This window comes from Adiantum capillus-veneris, chromosome 29 (genome assembly GCF_014529385.1).
Source record: "Adiantum capillus-veneris isolate H3 chromosome 29, ASM1452938v2, whole genome shotgun sequence".
Lineage (NCBI taxonomy): Eukaryota > Viridiplantae > Streptophyta > Polypodiopsida > Polypodiales > Pteridaceae > Adiantum > Adiantum capillus-veneris.
The window spans coordinates 9914177-9928204 of record NC_140959.1 but is presented as its reverse complement, the minus strand read 5'-3'; the positions used below and the strand labels follow the sequence as shown (position 1 = coordinate 9928204).

At 42.1% G+C, this 14028-nt stretch overlaps 1 pseudogene; it reads right to left on the bottom strand.

Moving 5' to 3' along the window:
* Positions 1–304: 304 nt before the first annotated feature.
* LOC147418738 (uncharacterized) lies at positions 305–13728 on the bottom strand (annotated as a pseudogene).
* Between the last annotated feature and the right edge of the window lie 300 nt (positions 13729–14028).

Below are 14028 nucleotides of genomic sequence, written 5' to 3'. Positions count from 1 at the left end.
CACTCTTGGATGGTGTTTTGTTGGCAATTCTCAAAAGCCGAAAGATAAACATTTAATATTTCTAAAGACGTTGTGCCAACCACTTTAACGGTTCTTGATTTAGTCGAAGGCAAGACTCTCTACCTACCCCTTCAGCAATCTACGAGCTCTCTCTCTCTCTCTCTCTCTCTCTCTCTCTCTCTCTCTACCTTGCAAGAAGAGGGAAAATTGCAGCAGGAAGTTGTAGAGGGACCTTGTGGAAAGGGAAAATTGTAGCAAGAAGTTGTAAAGGGACCTTGCAAAGAATTGTCATAAGGTGTGAAGACTATGGTCCAGGAGATCGAGATGGAGATGTTGCAGCAGAAGATTGGCGAACAGGTTGTGTTCGAGCAGCAGCCTCCACTTGATTGTCACCTTTTGTGGAATGTCGATTTCAGCAGTTTGGGAGAGCACGTTCTGCACTATCAACAGCCTCCACACAATTGCCATGTTGGATGGCCCGCCATTGCTTGTGGTGTCGGATGTTTGGAAGAGAGGATTGTGCACGACCAGCCACCTTCAAGTACACTGCAGGGCTCTGACTACTTTCAGCAACATGCGCAATACAATCCACTTCATGATGACATGCCTCACAATTACCACAAGGATGACTCAGTTACAATTCGCCATGAAGGTAACCATCGGATGCGAGAATATTGGTCTATGATGAAAAGAGAGAGCCATAGGAGACAACGAGAAAGTGATGCATCAGATTCAAGGTCAACAGAAGATGTGAATCAGGTTTGCATGAAAGTTTCAAAATGCTGGCAAGAAGCAACAAAAGGCATGACTTGCGATGCTAAGAAAATCGCCTTTCAATGTCTTCTAGGACTGCCATATTTTAGACGTTTGCATCATGCATCTGAGAAATCAATACTATCCAATATTCGAAGCACAAATACTAAATTCAAAGCATCCATGTCTGAAGAGGAGCTGAAGATTAAAAGAGTTGTCTGCATGATGTTGGTGAATAGTGAAAGAGATCCATCAAGGTCTATTAGCAACTCCAAGATGGCCACATTTACTGGATTGCATCGGCAAAACTTTGCAGCATCCAATTCGCGGTTAAACAGGCTGAGGCTGGTGCATTTCCTTTGCAATTATGTAGTCATCAACTACCTCAAAGATCCACCATCACACAAGCGACAAAAGACCTTGTTTTTTCCTTTTGGCAGACAGAGACAAGAGTGTTGCCAAACAAAAAAGATGTGTGTCGGAAACGATTGGGCAAAAAATCTTACAGAAAGCATCCAATATATTTGCTTGATGATTCACAGGTGTGCTCTCAAAGTTTCACAGGTATGAACTTTGGATGTAGAGAAAAGTCATAGAGTTCCTTTCAAAGGTAGTCATGAAAGTACCATTATAGTACGAAAGGCTCTTTAGGTACTCTGGATCTTTGAAAGAGTCTAGAATACCTCACAAAGGTAGTCTTGAAAGTACCATGCGAATCTAAATGAGTTCTCTAGGTACTTTGGAGGTAGAAAAAGTGCCTAGAGTTCCTTTCAAAGGTAGTCATGGAAGTACCATGATAGTAAAGAGGCTCTTTAGGTACTCTGGATCTTTGAAAGAGTCTAGAGTACCTCGCAAAGGGAGTCTTGTAAGTACCATAGAGTTCTTTTCAAAGGTAGTTATTTACCATGTGAAGAAGAGGTTCTCTAGGAACTTTGGAGGTAGAGAAAAGTCATAGGAGGTAGAAAAAGTTAATAGAGTTCCTTTCAAAGGTAGTCATGGAAGTACCATGACAGTAAAGAGGCTCTTTAGGTACTCTGGATCTTTGAAAGATTCTAGAATACCTCGCAAAGGTAGTCTTGAAAGTACCATAGAGTTCTTTTCAAAGGTAGTCATGGAAGTACCATGACAATAAAGAGATTCTCTAGGTACTTTGGAGGTAGAAAAAAGTCATTGAATACCTCACAGAGCTTTTACTTTGATGGGTTTTACTTTGAAAAAAGTCTGAGACTCTGATGGGTTTTATTTTTTCTTGCACAGGGTGAGCTTTACAGGAGGTTCCAAATGCAATATCCACACATCAAGATCTCACTCAGATGTTTTGAGGGATTGAAACCTTGGTTTGTTTGTAAGTTGAAGACCGTTACACGTGCTATGATACATCTCAAGGAAGCATTCAACCACATGAGAAACGGTAAGTCAGACATGCACGACAATGGGTGTGGATGCATGGGTGTTATATGCTTGCCAAAAGAGGCCCCAAGTAAGTGTGAAGCTACCACGTACACATACACTAGCGTAAGCACATTGACTGAAAGTGTGTTATGTGCAAAACCAATGGACTCCGCATTTCATAAGTTGCCTTGCTTGAAGAGAGAATGTCCTCAGTGTGGGTCGAAGAGATTAATGCTTTTTCCAAACGAAACACTTGAAAGTGCAATCTAAATTTCTGTTAAGGTGTTTGAAGACGTTGCCTCAACCCATTCTCAAGGCAAGAAGCGCAAGGATCTTCTGCTGAAGGAAATGGGATGCAAGGATTTCACATCTTTTCTTCAAAATCATTTGACCACTTACATCCGACACAATTTTATTGCCCAGTGGCAATCTCAACCGTTCAAAGATTGCATTCATAGGTTTCCTAGAGATGTAGTGGTCTCTATTATTGACTATGCAGAAAATTACTCATTTAAGAAGCAAAATGAAATCTAGTCATTGCATTGGTACTCTTCACAAGTCAGCATCTTGGTGCACATTACATACATTCGAGACAAGAAAGACCAGGTGTTAAAATATACACATTTTTATATTTCTGATGACAAAGATCATGACACGCTCTTTGTGCAACATTGCTTGCAACTGCATAGTGTTTGGCTTCAAAATCAGGGATACTTTTGAAGCGGCACTGGGTGTGGTCAGATGGATGTGCTGCTCAATTTAAGTCATCTAGACCATTCTTCTTTGTGTCAAGGTACGCCAGGTTTTATTCCACCTCTGATGAAAAGTTTCATGTTTCTGTCTAGCATTGAAGGTACGTCATTGTTTTAGGTACTACGGTTTGACTGGCATTGAAATGTTGTGGAGTTTCTTTGCCTCGGGCCATGGCAAAGGGGAGTATGATGGGGCAGGGGCAGTTGTTAAGAGGGCTTTAACACATGAGCTGTTAAAGCCTAATGCATTAGCACATGAAGTGTGCCAAGGATGTTGTTGGCTTCTTGAAGCATAAATTTAATGATGAAAGTGGTCACACAAGGGTGAATCGGATTTTTTGGGAGGTCTAAGCAATTGAGGTGCCAAGGGAGAAGAAGTGGAATTGCAAGCGAGTTAAAGGCTCACGATCAATACAATGTGTCAATGGATACTCCAAGAGTGACAAGAGTGCTCTCGGTTGCACACTTCTCTCTTGTTTTTGTGAATTTTGTATGTCCCAACGTTGGAGGCGATGCTTGAACAACACACATGTTGGGAACAGGGAGTATCTAACCCTTGAGGCATTGGATGGTGACAATGCAGAAAGTGAAGATTTCAGCGATGACGAAGGATCAGATCTACCGATGTATGGTGGGAACCATGACACAATTAGTGATGCTCTATGCATCGGTGATACCTTTACCACCAATGCCAATGAAGATGGAGTTGACTTCTACCTTTTGAGGTGCTCACAAGAGAAATACAAAACATCAAGAGCCTTGAGTGATTCCTAGGGAAATATACTTTCTGCAGGGAGCTATTTGGTTGAGGGGTACTATTACGAGCTAGTGGAAGGTGCCGAGCATATCTATTACGTGCCTGCTAGTGAACCAAAAGTGCTTCTGTCATCACACTTGGTTAGATCGATTAAGATAGCCTTGGAACCCTTAGAAGGAGATCCACATAAGTTCAAACTCGCTGCAGAGGTATACAAAAATGTGTACAACAGTATGCCAATAGTGATATAGGTTGCTTCCCAAGTAACTTGCAGAAGCACCAATAACTAGCTTCAAAGTAGCATGCAGCTATTCCACAGGTGGTTTTTGTAGGAGCCTATCATAGGTTTCAAAACCTCTTCCAGGCCAGTCCAAACAAGAACTTGTAAACGTTTTTGTCTACTTGAGTAACAAAAATAGCATTTCAATTCTGGAACACAAAGTACCAGTCTGCCAGCCTAAAGTACCTTCCAGGTAGTTCACAAGCACTTCTATTAAAATATGTAGGAAACAAGCACTTCTAAAAGTTTGTCTGCCGGCCCAAAGTACATTTAAGGTGGTCCTGAGGTGGTTTTTGTATGTTAAAATATGTAACAAGCACTTGTAAAACTTTTTGTATGCCATCCCAAAGTACCTTATAGGTACTTTACATCCCAAAGTACCTTATAGGTACTTTACATGTCTGCCAGCCAAAAGTACCTTAGAGGTAGTTCATAGGTGGAAAATATCTTAAACTATGTAGGAAACAAGGACTTTTAAAAGTTTTTGTATGCCAGCCCAAAGTACCTTATACGTAGTCCTCAGGTGGTTTCTGTACATAACAATCTGTTAATTTTTTGTATGCCAACCCAAAATACCTTACACGTAGTCCACAGATGGTTTCTGTAGGAAACTGTTTTAAGCTGGGAAACAATAACAGAATCAGAAAAATAACACTTCAATGCTAGGACACTTCAACAGTCTTAAACTACTTGAATTAGAAATTTAACACTTCAATGCTGGGACACAAAGACAACACATCCAACCAAAAGGAATATATTACATCTTTATCAATTTGACATCAAATCATTACATGAGCTACAATGGCAATCAAAATGAAGCCAAAAAATTGGTTTCCACATGGAAAGTAGCATATAAATATACAAGGTTCTGCCACGGGTTTGGTTTAGTTACAAAAGGTACATAAAGGATCTGTCATTCTAAAAAAAGCAAGGGACGTCATCATCGTTGGGCATGAGCTGCGGCCCACATAAGTATGCATCATACGATGTTTTTTCAAACCCTTTTGCAATTGCTGTGAATACATACTTGTAGTCATCAACAGGTTTTGATTTGTTGAATGTATCCGCCAAGGTACGACAATCTGTAGCATGCTGCCACCCTTCCAGCCAGGCCTTTAGATCTTTTGACAAGTATTGGTTGGAGAAGTGCTATGATGTAAGTACCACAGGGATAATAATGACATTAATAGGAACTTTTGTCAATTAAAAGACATTGCAGGTATCATACCGCTGCAACTTTGCCAAAAATTTATGCAATACCTTGAAAATGTTGGTCTTCCACCACCAAAACAATAATTGCCCATATCACATAACTGCTGTCCAGCCCATCCACTAATATAGCTGTGAACCTGGGGGAAGCATCTTCAAATTCTTGAACCCACTCTGCTGAGCATTGCACTGCTCCATATGTAGACATTTACCCATGGGAATCCTGTGCATCTTTCGAAACAAACAGGTACTTGCCATCCGTCTCCTCATGCTTGACAAATGATGTAGCCTCAATATTGGGACAGACGAAGGTGTTGGGGTATAAAGCCCAATGTGGTCGCCCAGGTAAGTGGGCGGGCCGCCAGGTATGTACACATATTCTTTTGTAAAAACCTAATAAGAACTCACTATGCTCTACACATTACAGTAGAGCGAGTTCACCATATCGTCGTGCTCTTCTTCTCGCACTCTCTCTCGCGTCGCACTTCCGCTCGTACTCCTTCAACTGGTATCAAAGCTCAGATCGAGGCTCGGGGCAGCACTGCAGGAGGCTAGAGTCACCAACTCAGATTGGAGTGAAATTCGACAGACGAAGACACGGCCCCAAATCTTGTGGGATAGTCCAAAGGGCTTAGTGTTCTCAGAATTTCATTCTGAGGTCATCTCGGCCACCGTTCGGCTTCGACAAAGTTCTGCGCAGGCCATTTTCGACTACGTGGTCTCGACGGGTGCAGATCCGACTCTGCAAATTTGGGGTTTTCGGCCTACGACTGCAGGTGCTGAGGATATCGACACTCCCAGAGTGTTGATTTGTGGTTGTCTACACATCGAAGGACGGCTCACAGTTCTTGGAGGCGTGTTACATACGACACGGGCGCATCTACACACAGACTGTAGGCGACATCCACTAGTTCATCAGGTAGCTTGTGTTTGCTGCTTGATATTCCAGATTTCATCCTGACATTGCAGGTACTTCCACATGGGATGTATTGTCAGAGATGATGTATGTTTGTTGAGGGTTTGCTGGCTGTGAGTCACGCAGCAAACAACCGCCACAGCGGTTACAGCATATAGTGGGAAATTTGTGGATGTATGACTTTGTGGGAAGTCTATGTACTGTCAGATTTACTGCAGCCTTTGTTGAGGGTCGAGTGAGGTTTTATTGAGCTGGGGGATTCTCGAATGTTGAGATCCTTTCGGTGATACAGGTCTTGGAGCGATCCCTCAAGCACCCTTAGATAGGCAGCTAGGATGTATTGACTGTGAGTTAGACAGTTGGGATTGCATCTTTGCTTTACTACCGTTGACGCATTGTCACAGTCTATGCTTACAGGACAATGACAGGACAGTGAGAGACAGTACAAGTGCAGTACAGGTTTACTCGCAGCTTACAGTGTCAGAGAGACAGTGTTTTTTGAGCTATTTTTTGGTCTGTTTTTTAGTACACCAGAGCCATTTTACAAAGGAGACTCTGCCGAAATTTATGCAGAATCTGAAGCTTTCTTGGTTCATTTGACAAGTTGATATTGGTTCAGAGGTCAGTTTACAGGGGAAACTCTGCCAAATTTTTCCCAGAAAAATAAACTACTGTGAAGCGTAGCTATGGCTGGATCACAGGACACTGCTCTTTACAATATCAAGAAGCTGGATGGAACCAATTTCCCATTGTGGAAGAAGCAGATTTGGCACGTGTTGGTACAAAAGAAGTAGATCAAACCTATAAAGCTCAAGGGGATAAAACCAGAAGATATGGACGAAGATGAATGGAGCAAAATGGATGAATTGGCACTTTCTACCATTATGCTGACTTTGGCAGAAAGCGTTTACTTCAATGTAGCAGACGAGATGTCGGCTTATCAAGCATGGTTAAAGCTGAGTGATCTTTATGAGAAGCAGAGTGCAGCTTCACAGGTATACTGGCTTAAGAAGCTTGTTGACTTGAAGATGAAAGAAGGGACAACTATGTCCAATCATCTGAATGAATTCAACACAATCTATAGTCAGTTGTCAGCTCAAGGTGTCCAGTTTGATGAACCTGTTAGAGCTATGTTCCTGTTGATCACATTGCCGGAAAGTTGGGACACTTTTCGCACAGCTTTGAGTAATTTTGCACCTCCAGATGGTTTGAACATAGCAGGTGTAGAAGGAAGTCTGCTTACTGAAGAAACCAATAGAAAGACAATGGACAAAGGCAAAGGAACAGCCTTAGTTGTCAGGGGAAGGACCAAATAAAAGTACCAAGGTGGAAAGAGGAATCAGTCTCGTAGCAAGTCCCGCAGTGCTAAAGGCAAGAGTGACATAGAATGCTACCATTGTGGCAAGAAGGGTCACATGAAAAGAGACTGCAGAGAATGGGAAGCAGAAAAAGGCAAAGAGAAAGCTGAAGACCATGGTGAGAAGAACAAGTCCTCATTGAAGATTCAAGAAATAAATGTGACAAACATTGTTGCAGAGGATGACAGTCTAGTGTCAGGAGACATCTACTTCTTGAAGAATACAATGGACTCAGCTCTTCTTATAGCATCTGATGGAAATGCACTGAGTGACTGGATTATAGACTCAGGGGCATCACTTCATGTGTCTCCAAACAAGGAGTGGTTTACCTCTTATGTGACCACTAAAGATCATGTTCGGCTAGGCAATGGGCAGACATGTGAGATCTTAGGTGTTGGAGATGTTCAATTGAAGTTTCAGAATGGCTCTTCTTTCACGCTGAAGAATGTGAGACATGTTCCCGCAATTACAAAGAGCTTGATCAGCACAGGTTTACTTGATGATGCTGGCTACGTCACCACTTTTGGACAGAACATGTGGAAGATATCCAAGGGTTCTATGACAGTAGCACATGGAGTAAAGTCTGGAGGACTTTACATGATTTATGTATCAAATGTCTCTAAAAATGTAATCAATGTAACCGAGCAGCCGAACGTTTCTTTGTGGCATAGCCGGTTAGGACATATGTCCAAGAAGGGAATGGAAATCTTGTCTCGTTCTTGTTATTTGCCTGGCTTTTCATTTAATGATTTTGAATTCTGTGAACATTGTCTGTATGGTAAGCAAACACAGCAGCCACATAAGCATAGAAGCAATAGAAGAGATACACAGTTGGCACTTGTTCATAGTGATTTGTGTGGACCTATGCCTAACCTATCTCTAGAGGGAGCTTCTTACTTTATGACATTTATAGATGATTACTTGAGGAAAGTATGGGTTTACTTTCTCAAGCACAAGGATGAAGCGTTTAGTGTTTTCAAAACGTTTGTGACACTTGTGGAGAATCAGAGTGGCAAGAAGCTTAAATGCTTACGCACTGACAATGGTGGAGAGTATGTTTCAAAGGCCTTTCAGGACTTTTGTGAGTCAAAAGGTATAAAACGTGAACTTACTGCTCCTTACAATCCTCCTCAAAATGGTGTTGCTGAGAGGATGAATAGGACCATACAAGAGAAGGTCAGAAGTATGTTGTCTAATGCACAGCTGCCAAATGGGTTTTGGGCTGAAGCTGTATCAACAGCTGTTCATCTTGTAAATAGATCTCCTAGCAAGGTTTTGCAGAAGGATTCAGTGCCAGAGATGGTATGGTCAGGCAAGGTGCCCTCATACAAGCATCTCAGAGTCTTTGGCTGTGAGGCATATACTCACGTTCCAAAGGAATTTAGGAACAAACTTGAGCCGAAGAGTAGAAAGTGCATCTTTCTAGGCTATGGTAATTCTGGTGAGATGGGGTATAGACTTTGGGATCCCGAATCCAGAAAGGTTGTCCGCAGCAATGATGTTCACTTTAATGAATCCAAATATCATTCTAAACCAGAGAGGGTTGAGGAGATTAGAAGAGTTGTCTTCCAAGAAGATGGACCTGCACGTGCAAGACATAATGTCAGGGCTCAAGAGGAGCAAGGACAGGATAGAGTGGAACCATAGGTTGTGGCTGAGCCTGAGCCACCTATTGTGCGTAGATCTGGACGTGTCACGCGACCTCCTGATAGGTTTGTTCCATCTATGAACTATGTCATGTTGACTGATTGCAATGAGCCTTCATGTTACAAGGAAGCAGTGCAAATGAAGGACTCCGGGAATTGGCAATTGGCCATGCAGTCAGAGATGACAGCTCTGCATAAATACCAGACATGGAAGCTAGTTAAATTACCACGGGGCAAAAAGGCTCTACCTTGTAAATGGGTTTACAGGTATAAGATCACCGCTCATGATAGTCAGCCAAAGTACAAAGCAAGGCTTGTTGCCAAGGGCTTTAAGCAAGAACAAGGCATTGACTTTGATGAAGTCTTCTCTCCGGTGGTCAAGATGACTACATTGAGATGCTTTCTTGCATTGGTTTCCATATTAGATTTGGTGTTGCACCAAATGGATGTCAAGACAGCGTTCTTGCATGGTGATTTAGATGTGGAAATTTACATGCAGCAGCCAAAAGGGTTTGTTGAGAAAGGCAAGGAAGATTGGGTATGCCAGTTGTTAAAGAGTCTTTATGGCTTAAAACAATCACCGAGGGCATGGTACCATAAATTCCACAAGTTTATGCTTTCTCAAGGCTACAAACGTAGTGAGTTCGATCATTGTCTATATACAAAGAAGGCTAAGGATGGCAGTTGGCTGATCCTTATTTTGTATGTGGATGACATGTTGATTGCTGGCAAGCACTTGGAAGAAATTTCAGCTTTGAAGTCAAAGATGGCAAAATCGTTTGACATGAAAGACATGGGTGAGGCAAGTCATATACTTGGTATGCGCATTGAGAGAGACAGATCAAAGAAGTTGATTTGGTTATCTCAAACAGAGTATATTGACAAGGTTTTGCAACGTTTCAATATGGAGAAGGGAAAGGCATTGAGTGTTCCATTGCCACCATATGTGAAACTTAGCAAACAAGATTGTGTTGTGTCTGAGGAAGAACAGGCTGAAATGGATAAGATTCCATATGCGTCTGCAGTGGGTAGTTTGATGTATGCAATGATTGCTACTCGCCCAGACATTGCATTTGCAGTGGGAGTAGTAAGTCGATACATGTCAAACCCAGGCAAGAAACATTGGGAGGCAGTGAAAGGAATATTGAGATACCTGAAAGCTACAAAGAGTATGTGTATATGCTATGGGAGTCAGGAGCTAAGTGTAAAGGGTTTTACAGACTCAGATTATGCAAGTGACTTAGACAACCGAAGGTCTACGTCAGGGTATGTCTTTACATTGGCTGGTGGAGCAGTATCATGGCGTTCTAGATTACAAGATTGTGTTACTCAGTCTACTACAGAGGCTGAATATGTTGCAGCATCAGAGGCATGCAAAGAATCAATTTGGCTTAATCGACTAGTAACAGATTTGGGAATCAAAGAAGAGATGCCTGTGTTATATTGTGATAGTCAAAGTGCTATACAATTGGCTCGCAATCCAGTTTATCACTCAAAGACAAAGCATGTGGATGTGAAGTATCATTTCATCAGGGAAATGCTCGAGGATAAGCAACTTCAGCTTGTCAAAGTTCACACCACAGAAAATCCTGTTGATCTACTTACAAAAGGACTTCCCTCATAGAGCGTTGCGCATTTTCGCAAGCAGTTAGGTGTAGGGTAGTACATCACTTCTCTACATCTCTTGTATATTAGCTTGTATAGTAGCTTCTCTCACACTTAAAGTACCACATTGGACTTTAAGTGGGAGGTTGTTGGGGTATAAAGCCCAATGTGGTCGCCCAGGTAAGTGGGCGGGCCGCCAGGTATGTACACATATTCTTTTGTAAAAACCTAATAAGAACTCACTATGCTCTACACATTACAGTAGAGTGAGTTCACCATATCGTCGTGCTCTTCTTCTCGCACTCTCTCTCGCGTCGCACTTCCGCTCGTACTCCTTCAGAAGGGTCATACTTATCACATGTACATGTAAGACAAAGTACACCATTAAGATCTAATATGAGGGTTGGTTGGGTTGAATCATCATATAGCAAGGAGGAGATAGCTGGGGGAATGTACTTTGGGGGATCACTGATGATGATGATTTCCTCTACGGGTAGCTTGAGGGTCCCCTTTTCCTTTGGATGCTCTGTAAAAGACAGCATTCAACATTGAAAAATAAACACAAGGCAATATTTGACATAAAAGCGACAAAAATGTAGAGGCCGACAAAAACATAGACATTGCGCTTATGAAACATACATGCGACAAAAACATAGAGGCCGACAAAAAAGTTTCTTTTGCATTCAAAATCAAGAATCACAGATTCTTGTATTACAATTGAAGAGTCACAATTTCTTGCAAAACTCGAGGCTGGGGGGGGGGGGAGAGGGTGGGAAACATTAGAAGGATTGCGGAGGGGAGTACTCTTTCTGGGAGTCTTGTTCACAGCAAGCAGTGATCTGGGTGCTTCCCTCTCTCCCATATCTCCATTTGCATGTTGAGCATGCTGCTTTGAACATGTGGACTCCGAAGGTCTATTCTTTTTGGAAGGTCCACATATGTCATAAAACAACACATCAGCCCCATGCAGACATTACCTAGAAGTTGACAGGTCCAACACCATTACCACTTACTATCGCCATTTTTCTTGCGCTTCTTCGACACCTTCACCGTGTCACTCAGAAAGATGGGAGAATCTGGATTCTCATCACCAGCTACCATGTGTTGTACTGCATCCACTCCCTCTTGCACTATTGCCTTCGCATCATCAACCGTTGCATCTTCCTTTGGACTTCTTTCGCTAGGTTGTGGCTCAACTACTATTGTCCTTACAGGGGTCCTACCTTCACAGCTGGAGTGTCCTCACTGGAGTCCACACTATGGGCTTCAGGAGTAGCTTGTAGCACAACCTTTGGCACGTCATCCTGTATCGGCGCCACACAAGGAATATGGCCAGAACCTGCAAGCACATCAGTGAATTTCAGGCTTATGCAATCAGCAGATACTCAAAGACAACCTGAACAATTCTTGGATTTATATGAGATTTGGAGCAACGGCAACCAACCTATATGCAGGAGCATTGATTTAAGTGAATCTAAAATACTACTCTTGCAAGAGGCGTCCCGCACATACCGTCTCTGATCCAAGCCAGGTAGCAAAACACAGAGCATGGTATGCATGACCACATGCTAGCGTGTATACACAAACCACGTGGGAAGCCATAAATGCAAGACCACGTGCGGCACATAGTCCTAGAACAGAGACTGTAGCTTGCAAGTGGCTCAAGTGCTGGCCAGTTGTCGGAAGTAGTAACATTGTGTCACCAGCCTTCACCTGCTCCAACATGCTCTCACAAAAGTTGATCTGTTGCACACACGTACTCAATGATGCTTCCAAGTCAGTCACTTCTTTCTGCATAACAAATGAAGAACAAAACGTCCATAGGGATTTTATCTGAGAAGCACCATTATAGCCCAAAGTACCATGACAAGTACCTCTAAAAATAAACTACCATAAAAAAGTACTTTGGACACTCCAAAAAACCACCAAGGCAATGAAAAATACCATGGCAGGTAGAAAAGTACCTTGGACACTACCACCATAATAGAAAACTACCATTCCATTAAAAATATCAAGGCAAAAGCTATTACCATAACAGGAAAGACTGTCATGATAAAAAAGCAACCATGGCAAAAACAAAGTACAATGACAGGTACCTTGGACACTGCACACTAATCAGCAATGATCCTACAACCACCTTGGTAGAAAAAACTACCTTTACAAGTACCTTGGGCACAACCACCATAGCAAACAAACTTCCTTAAAGAAACAATCAACCATAGCAGAAAAAACCATGAAAAAGTACCTTGGATACTGCCACCATAACAGAGATGCTTTCCAAAAAACCTCTAAGGTAATGACATATACCATGGAAAGTAGAAAAGTACCTTGGGCACTACAACCATAGCAAAAGAAAAGTACCATAGCAAGAAATACTGCCATGGAAAAAACACCACCATGATCAAAAGAAGTACCATGACATGCATTTTGGCCATTACAATACCTGGAAAAATAGCCATGACCCCTGCACTTGTCATGGTAGAAAGAACTACCATTACAAGTACCACAATAATAGAAAAACTTCCATTGAAAAAACAAACACCCATAGCAAAAGAAACCACCATGGAAAAGTACTCGGTCAATGTCACCATAACAAAAAGAGAGCCATGTTAAAAGAAACTACCATGCCAAGTACCTTGGGCACTATTACCATGATAGAACTAAACAGGAGCGGAAAACCAAAGTATTAAAAAAAAACCATATAAAGTACCTTGGATTCTACCACCTAATAAAAAAATAGCCATGTCACAAAAGAACCCCACAATAGAAAAAACTACCTTGTCAAGTAGGTTGGGGGCATTAGCACCATAACAGAAATAACTGGCATGACAAAAACAACCACCTAAATAGAAGAGAGTACCATGTCAAGTACCTAGGGCATTACCACATAAACAAAAATCTTGCCTTGACTTGGTCGACACATACCTGGAGATGATCCACCTCATCTCTTATGTTCGAGCTACTTGCATCGGCCCCAAGAGCTCTGAGTGCACTAGTTAGAGCAGCCATCTTGCCTTCAATCACCAAAAAATCAGGGTCAGTATCGATAGCTCCCTTCATGTTGGACCGCAATATCTAGAGCTCCTGCAAATGCCCCTAAAGCACTGCCACGGCTGAAGATGTCCCTTGTATCTTCCACATATTTTGAAACCTGTCTTGTAGCTCTACTCTCACATTATCCAATGTTGTGTTCAAACCCTTTAATGCATTCCTTTTTGCATCCAGAATCTTCTCCACCTGTGCTTTTATTTGATGTCTTATGAATGAGGCACTAACTAGAGAAGTGCTCCCAGAAAAGAGAGCATTTTGCCCACTTTTCTTACTTGCCCCAACATTGTCAAGACGAAGGGGCTGAAGTGA